Source organism: Abrus precatorius, unplaced genomic scaffold (genome assembly GCF_003935025.1).
Source record: "Abrus precatorius isolate BTA unplaced genomic scaffold, Abrus_2018 Scaffold11, whole genome shotgun sequence".
Classification (NCBI taxonomy): domain Eukaryota; kingdom Viridiplantae; phylum Streptophyta; class Magnoliopsida; order Fabales; family Fabaceae; genus Abrus; species Abrus precatorius.
The window spans coordinates 16,395,929-16,409,986 of record NW_020874303.1 but is presented as its reverse complement, the minus strand read 5'-3'; positions in this window follow the sequence as shown (position 1 = coordinate 16,409,986).

Here is a 14,058-nt window from a genome sequence, read left to right as displayed (position 1 = left end):
TCCTTTGCATATTATGTAGTATACTTCAACTTGACACTTTTAGTGGTAAGGGAAGTAATAGCCAATTAGTCAGGGCATGCATGGTTTTAGCAACGGTTTTTGTATGATTTAAGTTTTAGCCGCTCTGGTGAGCAAATGGTACTTAAATCTTCTCACAATCTTTCATACTAAATAGATATGTACTTACTTTGCTGCCTTTTGTTTTCTCAGGATCATATAACAGAAGTTTATGAAAACAAGTGCTTATTGGGTTGAGAATTGAAGTCGCACACCTCATGTTTAATAAGTTATATGTTAGAACTAGAGTACCAGTATAATAACACAACTAAAATAAAGAGATGAAAAATAAGAGCCAATAAAGATAATATAAAATTATCATAGAAGAAAAAATTACACTACTACTCACTCTAAAATTTACTCCTTCAAATAGGAGACTATTACTACCAAGTACAACCTCGGTGTAATACAAAATCAGAGGGAAAGAGAGGATTTTTTGGGATGATGCTTAAGGGACCCTTAAGCCTCCTTTTATAAGCCAAAGGAGGTCCAAAATATGAGTACCCACCGATGTAGGACTTCTATCATTCTCCCACTTAAAGATTATGATTAAGTTAATCATATCTTCACACATTATAATTATATGTTGCTTATATTCCTAATAAGCCATACAAGGATCGACACCATGTAAACTTGTCATTATTCACTGGCTTTGTCATTATGTCTGCTATGTTGTCTTTGGTGTGAATCTTTTGCATATCCACTCTACCTTCCTCTACTACTTCACGAACAAAGTGGTATTGTATACCTATGTGCTTTGTTCTGGAATGAAAGGCTGAATTCTTTGCAATATGTAAAACACTTTGACTGTCACAATACACAGTAGTAGTCTGCTGTTTGTGCCCAAGTTCCTCCAATAGCCTTTAAATCCAGATTGCTTCCTTGCATGTCTCAGTAGCTGCCATGTATTCAGCTTCTGTAGTAGACAAAGCCACAACAGTCTGCAACTTAGATAACCAGCTTACTGCCCCTCTAGCAAGTGTAAACACATAACCAGTAGTAAATTTTCTTTTATCCAGATCTCCTGCAAAATCTGAATCAACATAGCCTTTCACAATAAATTCTGATCCTTCAAAACATTATGCAACATTAGAGGTTCCTTTTATGTATCTAAGGATCCTCTTTACAACATTCCAATGCTCTCTACCAGGATCTGCCATGTACCTACTGACTGCTCCCACTGCTTGTGCAATGTCTGGTCTAATACAAATCATGGTATACATAAGACTTCCCACCGCTGATGCATACGGTACTCGAGACATTTCCATCATCTCCGCTTCATTGCTAGGACACATACTTGAGGATAATTTATAACTGACAGGAAGTGGGGTAGAGATTGGCTTACAGTCTTGCATATTGAAGCGCCGTAAGACTTTACGAAGATAATTCTTTTGAGAGAGCCTTCCTATCTTTTTTTGTCTTGGTGTATTTGCATCCCTAAAATCTTGTTTGCTGGTCCCCAAGTCCTTCATATCAAACTCCCTAGCTAATTGTGCCTTCAATTCTTGGATTCGATCTTTGCTGGGGCCTACCACCAGCATATCATCCACATACAACAACAAAATAATGAAATCATTATCACCAAACCTCTTGTAATACGTACAATGGTCTGAATTCAATCTGTTGTATCTGAGGCTAATAATGAAGGAATCAAATCTCTTGTACCAACACCTTGGCGCCTGTTTTAAACCGTACAGAGATTTGGTCAACCTGCAAACCAAGTCTTCCTTTCCTTGTTCTTCAAAACCTTCTGGTTGGAGCATATATATTTCTTCTTCAAGTTCACCATGAAGAAAAGTAGTCTTTACATCCAGTTGCTCAAGATGTAAATCAAATGCAACACACATTGTCAGAACAATTCTGATTGTGGTTAATCGGACTACTGGAGAGAATATCTCGTTGAAATCAATGTCTTCTTTCTTAGCATATCCTTTAACCACTAATCTTGCACGATACCACTCCACTTGATCATTACTATCTCGTTTTATTTTGTAAACCCATTTGTTTCTAATGGCTTTTCGACCTTCTGGAAGTGTTACAAGTTTCCTTGTCTTGTTTCTATGTAAGGCTTCCATTTCTTCTTGCATTGCTGCCATCCACAGAGAAGCATCTGAAGTGCTCACAGCCTCTTGAAAGGTTGATGGTTCTCCTTCATCTGTTAGAAGACAATATGCATCGTGGCTTGCCATCACATAGTCTGAGTGCCAAGATGGTCTCCTTATCTCATGTCTTGTTTGTTGAGTTTCTCCATCATTAGCATCATTTGGTTCTTGTTCTCCGTGCTCTTGTTCTGCTTCAGAGTTGTCATCTTCTTTAGCCTTCCTTTCTATCACTACTGAAGTAGTGTCTTTGGTAGTACTGTCATCTTTCTGCTCCTTTTGCAGTTTATTTTCTGCAAAGACTACATCTCTGCTAACAACAACTTTGCGGGCAGTGGGATCCCACAAGCGATACCCCTTAACATTGTCAGCATAACCCAAGAATATACATTTCCTGGATTTTGGATCCCGTTTTGTTCTTTCTTGGGAATTGTACATCACGTACACAGGACATCCAAACACATGTAATGAAGAATAATTAGGTGGCTTTCCATTCCATATCTCCATTGGTGTCTTCAAACCAATTGTTGTTGATGGTGATCGGTTTATTACATAATAGACAATTTTCACTGCTTCTGCCCAGAAAGATTTAGCCACTCCTGCTGTTCTTAGCATAGCTCTTGTTCTTTCTAGAAGAGTTTTGTTCATCCGCTCTACTACACCATTCTGCTGAGGTGTATGAGGCACTGTGAATTGCCTTGAAATACCCTCTTACTTGCAAAATGCCAGAAAATCACCATCTACATATTCTCCTCCATTGTCTGTCCTTAAGCACTTAATTCTTTTCCCAGTTTCAAGTTTTACTAGTGCTTTGAATTCCTTGAACACTGGAAACACATCTGACTTCTTCTTGATTGGGTACACCCATAATCTCCTTGAGTGATCATCAATGAATGATACAAAATATTTTGCTCCTCCAATAGATACTTCTGGTGATTCCCATACATCAGAATGAATCAAGTCCAGTATGTGTCTGTTTCTTGTAGTCACGTTACCAAACTTCAATCTATGCTGCTTACTTGTCACAAAGTGCTCACAAAATGGTAAGGTTACCATTTTGAGCCTTGGTAAGAGATTACGTTCTGCTAGAATTTTCAGGCCTCGTTCTGACATATGACCAAGTCTACGATGCCACATCATTGTTTCTTCTTCTTGACTAATTGCAACTGATGCATCTGCTTCTTGCAACGTATCTCCCAAAAGCATGTATAAATTAGTTGTGAGCTTTTTTGCTTTCATCACCACCAAGTTGCCTTTAACCACTTTCAAGATTCCACCTTCAATATGGATCTTGCAATTGAGGTTATCCAATTGCCCAATGGACAATAGATTCTTTTTCAAACCTTTCACATGTCGTACTCCTTGAATTGTACGAACAGTACCATCATGCATTTTTAATTTGACAGTACCAATTCCAGCAATTTCTAGGGCATGATCATTTCCCATGAACACGGATCCTCCCGAGATAGGTTCATAATTGTAAAACCAGTCTCGACATGGAGTCATGTGCCAGGTTGCACCTAAATCCAATATCCAACATTCATGAAGTTGTCTTCCACCTCTAGAATTTACTGCTTCACTATATAAGATTTCACCATCATCTGAGGTACTTGCAACACAACCTTGAGAGGTTGATGCTTCAATATTCTTCCCTCCTCCACTCTTCTTGTTCCAACAATCTTTCTTCACGTGCCCTCTCTTGCCACAGTTGTAGCATTTGAGGTTCTTCCTTCTCTGAGATTTTGATCTACCATGATTCTGGCTCCCATTGGAACCACGTTCCATTGATCTTCCTCTCATCATCGTCAATGCTTCTGCCTGTTTAGAATTTTCCAGTCTATCTTCCTTATTCTTTCGCCTGGATTCTTCTTCAAGAACTGCTCCAACAACATCATCAAAGGATAGACGACCGATAATGTTGTTATTTGTTATATTGATGATGAGTTGATCATATGAATCTGGTAAACTCTGGAGGAGAAGCTTCGCACGTTCATTTTCTTCTATGTTGAAATTTGCGGCTGTAAGATGAGCAAACAGCGTATTCAGATTGTTGATGTGGTCCGTTACTGATGTGAACTCACTCATTCAAAGAGTGTAGAGTTTCCTCTTCAAGAATATTTTGGTGTGAAGTGACTTGACCTCGTACAACTTGATCAGTGTGTCCCAAATCTCCTTTGCAGTCTTCTTCTCTGCAACACTAGATAACACTAAATCAGCCAATGCTAAGTGCAAATTGGCAACAGCATTGTTATCCATTTCTCTCTATTTTTCTTCTGAAATATCTGCAGGTCTGCCTTCAATTGCATCAAGACAATTGTCTTTCCTCAAAATTGCTCTTATCTTCAATTTCCACAAGGAGAAATTACTCCCATGAAATTTCTCTATCTCATATTTTGCTGCCATAATTTTTCTCTTAATTATACCGACTTATGTAACTTTCATTGTGAATAATACTACCTACTAGAACAATAATAATGGTAGACTGTGAATAAATACACACTATATATGCACTTTTACACTACCAAAAAATTGTATACCCAGTAACAAGAATAATTCTTTTCTGATGTGGCAGATCAGACAATACTGCAACCACAGAGCATACTAAGAATTTCCTCTAGCACTATACCAATGTACACTATAGCGGAATAATATAAACAACCTAGAAGCTCTGATACCACTGTTAGGACCAGAGTACCAGTATAATAACACACAACTAAAATAAAGAGATGAAAAATAAGAGCCAATAAAGATAATATAAAATTATCACAGAAGAAAAAATTACACTACTACTTACTCTAAAATTTACTCCTTCAAATAGGAAACTATTACTACCAAGTACAAGCTCGATGTAATACAAAATGAGAGGGAAAGAGAGGATTTTTTGGGATGATGCTTAAGGGACCCTTAAGCCTCCTTTTATAAGCCAAAGGAGGTCCAAAATATGAGTACCCACCGATGTGGGACTTCTATCATTATACACTCTCCGGTTCTTCTTATAAACAAAATAATTTTTTTTTTAGTTTTTATTATAAGAAATAAATGATAGTTTTAAAATATATTAATTACTTAATTTTTTTTATATTTTTTTTATTAGTGTCCTTAAATATATAAATTATTAACTACACTATTTAATATCATGAATATTTTTAAAATAAATTTTATATTTATAAAAAATATAAATAATTTAATTACTTTTCTTAGTTCTGATTATTTATTCTTTTATTTATTGTAAGAAAATCGCAAAAGGTATTATGAAATATTCACTCAAAAAGAAAGCATGTAGTATATTACTTTTCAATCTCATCGTACATTTGGTACCTAATCTTTAATGTTGAATTCCCAGCCTAATCTTCTTATAGAGAATGGGCGGCTCGGTAAATTTCTTATCCGCAGTAGGTGAAGTCTCTTTTCATTACAATTTTCTCTGTATGTTGATGTACACAAGCTTTTGAAGAAATTGAGAGCCTGATGACATCAAGCACCTAAAATTATCTTCCAGAGACAGTTACACGTTAATTTACTATTTTATTGTCTTTTCGGTATTATCTTATAACCATTATAATTCAATTAATCTTATTCGTTCAGGTGTCCTTTCATACTATTCCACCAAACCGGTTTTAGAAGCACTATCAATATCAATGAAAATCTTCAAAAATACAGTAAGAAAAAATGGAACATATATGTGTGTGTATTAGCAAAAGATTATTGCATAAGTTGACCACACCTTGTCCATTCCATTCCATCTTTTTGTTCTTTGCTCTTAAGTTAAGGCATGCAATGTGGAGGGGAAATGGTGGGGAATGCAGAGTCATTACAACTTACAATCTTAACCTAGTGGCTGAAATGCAAGAGGGTTTAACATTCACTTGCAACAAATAAAAAAAGGATCATATATTTATTATTAGGTATTGAGATTGTCCTTTTTGGTATAGAAGTTGTCTATTGAAAGTTAAACTCTTGATATTAACATTGTGAGTTTACACCAGCGTAAAACATAATATCAATAGATAATTTTGTTAAGAAAAAATTTGATATAGGCTTTTATGTATCATTATTTTCATATATATTACTAATATAATACTTCATATTAATAATATGTAGACCAATAACGTGTTTGCTTATAATTTATTTTTTATTAGATAAAATGTATATTAACAAAAAAACAATCTTAATATCTATTTTCTTTTCCAGTTAATGTATGACATTTTTTTAGTGTTATAAACAATTCTCTAAAGAATTTGTGAAGGAAATAAAGATCCCTAAACAATCTATGATGTGATGATAACTCAAACCAAGTGACAAGTAGTCGAACTAAAAAGAATAAATGAAATAGTTAATTATCCTGCTCAAGTGTGTGTGTTTCCGAAAGATTAGAGTGTGTTTGATTTTCTATTAACATGGATGTTTAAGCATGCCAATAGAAAAATAATAATTGCTTCTTGTCAAACATATGCTAAGTTCTATCCAATCGAAGATTAAACACGTAGATAGAATTTTGGTACGATGAGTACTCAACATTTAAATAAACTAACTAGATGAAAATTATCAGATTTTCGAGGCATCAATTGACCACGTAAGTACTCTTGATGCAGTTTGTAAAGGAGAGTGTCAATGTGGTGACTTTACTCATGAATAATTAATGAACGCTCTTCTTTAATAAATGTGTGTGACTCCTTTATACTTTTAACTCTAATGTTATGCTTAAAGTTTTAGGTGAATGAGAAAGTAAAACCCAACTGTGATTGACACTCTAATCCATCCTAAAAAGTGTTACAATATGTGTTTTAGTTTATGTGACAAATTCTATGTATAATTATTCCATAGCAGTTTAATTGAATTTTAAAATTCATTTAAAAAATGTAAAGTCCATTCTATAGTAGTCAAGATTAGTTAAAAATTTACTTAAATATTAAAAATAAAATTGGTGTGATATATATAGTTGATCTTGATGATGATCATCGATCAAACACTATTGAATTGACAAGTATCTCTACGACTACTTAAAAATATTTAATCAGGCGACCAAATGAGAGAAAAACTCCACAGGGTTTCCTCCACTAGAGGTGCACACAGCATAGGGATGGCAATGGGTAAAATACCCGATAGGCACCCGCAAAATTTACTCACAATGGGTAGGGTATTTACCCGCTATACGGGTACAGGTATGGGTGTGGGTAAAAACTCGCAAATTTTAATGGGGATGGGTGCGGGTATGGGTATCTAAGTACCCACCCCGCCCCATACCCGCATATATATATATATATATGCTTAAACTTTATTCTACAATTATGAATTGAATTTTTGTATTATTATATTACTTACGTGAAGTTATATAAGATTAATATAAAAATATATTTAATAATAAAGTAAACCAAAAAATTTATTTTGGTTTATATTTTTAATAGAAAATTTATTTACTATTTTATATCATTTAATTAGGTTAACACAATTTAATTATTACATAGTTAATATGAGATTGACTTTTTTTTAAAATATTATTTATATATGACACACATAAAATATTTTTTACACAAATATTTTTGTTAATAAAATCATATTGATGTTTAAATCATAAAGTGAATGATAAATAATAAATATATTATAAATATTTTATAAATTTTACAATCACCTACTATTACCGTAAACTTATTATTTATTAATAATATTTAAATTTTATTTTCATATTTTAATTTAAAATAATACTTTTCTATGCAACATATGTATTACAAACACAACTATAATCTATTGAATCTAAATAATATTATTCTTACTATTTATTCACATTCAAAGAAGTTTTTGAAAAGATATAAATATAAAAAATTATTGTTAATTTTTTTAAGATAAAAAAGTAAAATTTTTTAATATACACGTATATTTCTTTATTATAAAATTTTATTGTAACTATTTATCTTTTATTCAAATTTTTTTTTAAATTTATATACATTATAAATATTTAATTCACTAAAATAATTTTTCAAAAATTTATATTTTTGATAAAATACTTTCGTATAGTATATGAATTAAAAAATACTAGTATTGATATATATATATATATATATATATATATATTAATTATATTATATTATTTTAATTAAATCTATTATTTTTCTTACAATTTCAAATTCAAAAGTTAAAAAAAATATTTTATGTATCAACTTTCTATTGTTAGTATTGAACTTCGCTACTCTAACTCTATTCTCATTCTCAATGTCTGTCTCACTAAAACTTAATAACTATGAAATGTTATTCATTAGAGTTAGTTGTTAATGCCGTCACAAGAGGTTACTAAGTGATCCCACACGAAAGGACAACTATTGTACAGATCTATTTCGTTGTTGTTCTGACATTACCAATCAATCAAATCTCACACAAGATAGGATTATCACTGACAAATAACTTGTGTGTTTAGTTTTACTTATTGTTTCTAAGAATTTTAGTTTAAAAAATTATTATATTAAGATACATTTAACATTTATGATCTTTGAATATTTGTTTTTTTATCTATATTTGTACCTTATTCGACAACTACATATTAAATTTTTGTATTATTATGCTACTTATGTGAAATTATATAAACATATTTTTCTTTATAAATATTTTTTTTTTCAAACAAACGCGGGTAATGGGTACAAGACGGGTATGCGAGTACCCAGAGGGTACGGGTACGGGGATTAATGTTCATACCCACGCGGGTATGGGTCTGGGTACGGGTATTTTTTTAAAACGCGGGTATGGGGATGGGTACTGTAGTACCCTACCCATACCCTACCCATTACCATCCCTAACACAGCATACATTGGGTCACAGTGATCAAACTAGGCCCACCCCCATTCACTGCACAATCCAATTTAGCAATTTTTTTTTCTTCTCTTTTGCAATAATGTCTTATTTTCTTGTCATGTGATTACTGAACAAAAATAATAATAAATTGAATTAAAGAAAAATTTAAAAATACAGAACAGAAAATGAAAAAAAAATTTAATTCATATTTTGTTTCTCACCATTCTATATAATTTATGGTCCATTTATAAGCCCAAAATAACAATGAGTACACATATATGGATAAAATAATATTAAATATCAAACTTAGTAAAATAATATTTTTTTACGAAAATTAAATTTTATCGATCATTGAAATTACAAGTAAAGTTCTAATAATATTTATTAAAATTATAAAATTTTATATAATTTAAATATTAATTAATAATTTATCACACTATTATTTAAATTGTAGGTATATATCTTTATTAGACCACGTATTTTTAATGTTGTCACAATAATCTCAAATAGGATTATTCATAATTATTAAAAATATATATTATAATTTAATAATTAGATTAATAAAATTTAATGATTATAAAAAATATTAAATTTAGTATTTTGTTAATTTTAATATTTGGTGTCATTTCATATATGTATGTAATATTTTGATAAATACATGTCATATTATTACGTGCATGATAGTTAAATAAATCAATATGATTTTTTTATATCATGCGTGGAAAATAATTGTGCTAAAACCTATGTTTTTATCATGTCTTTTTTACATGATGTGGTATAAAAAAATATCATACTTTTTTATTGAGTCACGTAAACGAAATCATGGTCAATGAGGACGACAAGCGTGGAGTGTATGGTGACAATGCATGGGCACATTTTTTTTTTCTTTCTTATGATATTAAATTATTAATCATATAGAAATTATTAATTAATATTAATTTAGTATTTGATAAATTATTGTAGTTTCATTGAAATAAAACATCATAATTTAGTTATTATAAAAATATTAACTATTTGTTTTAATTTCCTTAAACATATAACTGACATAAATTTTACCTTCTAAAATTTGAAAATGTCAAATAGTTTTTTTAAAGATTAAAAATGTTTTTCATTTATCATATTTGATGAGTTTTATTAAAATTTATGTCAATAATAATAATAATAATAATATAGGCAGACTATATATACTTGTATTTTATTAATTAATAATACTTTTTTTTCAAAACACGCATGGAGAATCTTCTTCAGAGTAGTACACTAGTACATAATGTAATTCGATAAGCAAGTCATATGATTCTTCATAGAAGTCTTAAAGTTTTGTGATTTTTAAATTCTTTTCTGGTGTGGTTAGGGATAAAGAAACACTAGCATGTATATGTGCTTTCTGTAAATGAGTTTCGTGGAGACAAGTGTTAGAGATTAAATATAAAATATTTATATGTTTTCACTTAACATCTTTCATTAGAAACATTAATCCATGACGATAAAGCACGAAGTCCTTATGATCAAACAATTTAAAGTTTGATCCTTATCGTTAGTCTAAATAGTCGTGCTTCTAGTCTAAACGGCTCACTCAATAACTAGAGTCTTTTGGATAATTAATTTATAGCATCATAAATTTCAAATCATTAAATACTTTTATTTTTTTTTTTACTAGAAAATACTAATAAATATCTATGGAGTATTAGTTAAAAATGTATATTATGTTGAAAAGATAGTTAATATTTATTTTTAACTAATTCATTTAATTAGAATCATTTAACAAAAATATATTAAATATTTTTAATTTAAAATCTTTAAAACACCCGTCAAAGAAAATCTAAAAAATAATAATTTGTATAAATGTACTTATCTAGTAGTGATTACAATTTATAATAACAAAAGTGAAAGAGGTTAGTCATCATATAACAAAAGCAATGGTAATTAGTTGTTATTTAATGATTGAAAAGGGTAATATAGAAAAAGAAAATGTGAATCAAAAGAAGTATATTTAACTCAATAATTGACGTGGGCCAATGGACAAACAAAGAAAAGGGTGAGGTGGATGACGATGAATGAGGTTATTCATTCCCTCTTGTTGCGATATATACTAATACAAATTTAGCACTTCAATACGTGTAAAGAAATGAAACGATGAAAGGGAAAGAAGCACAAAGTGGTAAGCAAGTTAGGATAATTGGATCAAAAGGGGAGAGAAAGAGACACGTTAATTTGTCGTACATATCAATAAGTTTCCCATGGTTTTGTTGCCACATTTTTTTCCCATTGCCACCGGTTTCATTTGGAAACGTATTCTTGGTACACCTGATTCAATGTTCCAATTAATATTCGTGTCTTGGTCCCTTTGACAACGTTGCCTCTCTCATCCTTAACTTATTAATCCATGTCTATATCCTTCCGTCACGTCAAATTTTCGGATAGCATTTTGTTTATTGGGACTGTGTATATACGGTTTTAAATGTTCATCAATCATGGTAGACATGCTAATCATAGTTGTCCCTCTCTGTGTATTTATATACACTTGTGTGGGTGATAAAATCTTAAAAATACAGTGAAATATACAAAGAAAATTAACAGAGAAAAAAGACTAGGCCAGGTACTGAGCCTTGGCTAGCTTTGCCAGCACACCACATGCAGTGAGAGGCGCCAAATTTTGCGGCCTCAGTGCAATAAACACAGAGTGAATTAACATATGGCTAGATTCCAAGTTTTATTTCTTAGATTGATCAATTTGGTGGTTGTTTTCTCACATTAACACACGTAATTCCTTAGAACAGAAAGCAACAACTACTAGCTAGACAACGTACCAAAGGAGACCCACTGTCACAAATTGGCTGTCTTTATATGTATTCATAATGGCTGCTACCAATTATTAGGATTGCTGTAATGGCACTTTCTCTAGCTTCTTATGTTTATAGGAAGAATAAGACTCACTAAAATTAGCTTGTTTATGATGAACACAAGATTGATTAAATTTAATATTGATTTGATTTAAACTACGTTGCCATCTAAATTAACTAAAATTTACCCTTTCTTTTTCTTTGTTTGGATAAGGAATTTATAAACCCTTTCTTATGCGCTTCACATAACTCATTTTAAAGTAACTTAATGCTCTATATATAATTTTTAATTCTTTAATGATCGAACAATAATTAAAATTTCTTACTAAAGTTAAGCATTTACGATAAAAGTATCATTGAGGTGTTTTTTTAAGACACTAATAAAAAATATTTGGCCTCGTTATCTACATGTATTCAGTGTGTTTTTCCTTAATATTTTTACAATCACATATTATTAAATGAAGTCAAACTAAGATAATAACTAAATTCATGGCCAATAGTGGAGATATATAGAATTTCTTAATACCCAACAATAATATTCTTGTGGTTCATCATTTTTGACGGCAAAATATCTGTAAGAGAATGATAACTTAAACCCCCCAGCCCACCCTGCGTACATATGAGCAATGATTAAACATTAACTATTTGCATCGAAATTATTTTGTTAGCAAATGTAGAACTCCCTTCAACATTTTTTAAGTTAAATTTTTCTTCAACTATTTGTAAGTTAATATCATTTAATTATTAAAATATTATTGTATTATTAAATAACATTGATTAGGAAATCTAACAAGTAATATTGTGCTCCTCCATTAGGAACTTTATGCATAATTCCCAAACAAAAGCAAAGAAGGATTAGTTTTTGCGTTCTAACTGAATTCATTCCATCGGTTAACATAGAGCATTTCATGATTTTGTATACATCTTTGATGAGTTCTTATTTAGGTTTATTATTAGAAAAATTATCGTTTGATATCAAAGATTAGATTGACACATTTATGTTTGTTATTTGTGTTTACGTTTGAAATAAATTATAGATTCGTATCATATAAATCCTAGCTTCGTTGACCTTGATTTTGACTAAAATTGGAGAAAATAATTTAGGGCTTTTCATCGTAGAATGTGTGCCTTAAATTAATCTTAATTCTTTTTTTTTATTCATAGAACATGCTAGAATGTCCATCTACATGATTAGATTAATTTAGGTATATTATAGAATTTTTTTGACTAATGAGTTGTATAAAATCTATCTTAAGGTTGAAGCATCGGATATGTTATAAGATCAAGTATTTCTACCGTATACCAATGTTATTTTTTACTGTTGGTAAGTGGTAATGCCATAAATCCTATTTTAATACATAGTTATCCTTCTAGAGAGATTTATTTTAAAAATGAATTTAAATTCATTAAGAATCTTATTAATATATCTCTGATTACCACCAGAAGTATAAGCCCATAGATTTTAAGACAAAGGAGCCATACTAAGGAGAAGTATTTTAATACTTCCATTTTTTTTCACGTGGGTTTATGTCAGGTATATTTAATGTTGATATAATAACAATGTAAGTGTTAATGTGTTTTATCTCTTAAAATTGTTAGACAAAATTCTATTGAGACTTTAAATATTACAATAACTCATTTAATATATTTTTTAATTATTAGAAGATAGTGCTCTAAGATTCATTAGTCTTGTTTTAATAATATATATATACATAAAGTGGTTAATTATTTCCCATTTATATATATTTTTCTTCATTATTATCTTTGTTTGTTATTTTAAAAAGTATTATAAGATTCCATCACATTTGATCTTGAACGTACAAATTTAAATATGTTGCTATACACACAGTTGTTTATTCTATCTATTTTTAACATTTAATCCTTATTCTCGTTTTTTATCATCAAGCATTTTATTTAAGCAGCTACCTACCTAGTAACAGTAGGCGTTTTTCCCTTCCCTAGTTGAGGAATCATGGTTGTATGAAATTATATTTTTATGAACTTATATTTTTTTTTTATTGTTTTTCATGTAAGAGATTGAGTAATATTTCTTGCTTACAAGATTTGATATTAATCATTGTTTAAGAAACTTGATTTTTTAAAATTTACTTTTAGGATCAATCTTGTTAATAAATAATTAAAAAACCTTATTCGTAAACCCATCTGACTTTACTCAAACTAATTAAAGGCTAACGTGATTTTCAGATACTAAAATCCAAGATGAAAAACAATTATTACCCGCAGTTGATATTGAAGTTTTTATTCCACAAGATATATATATA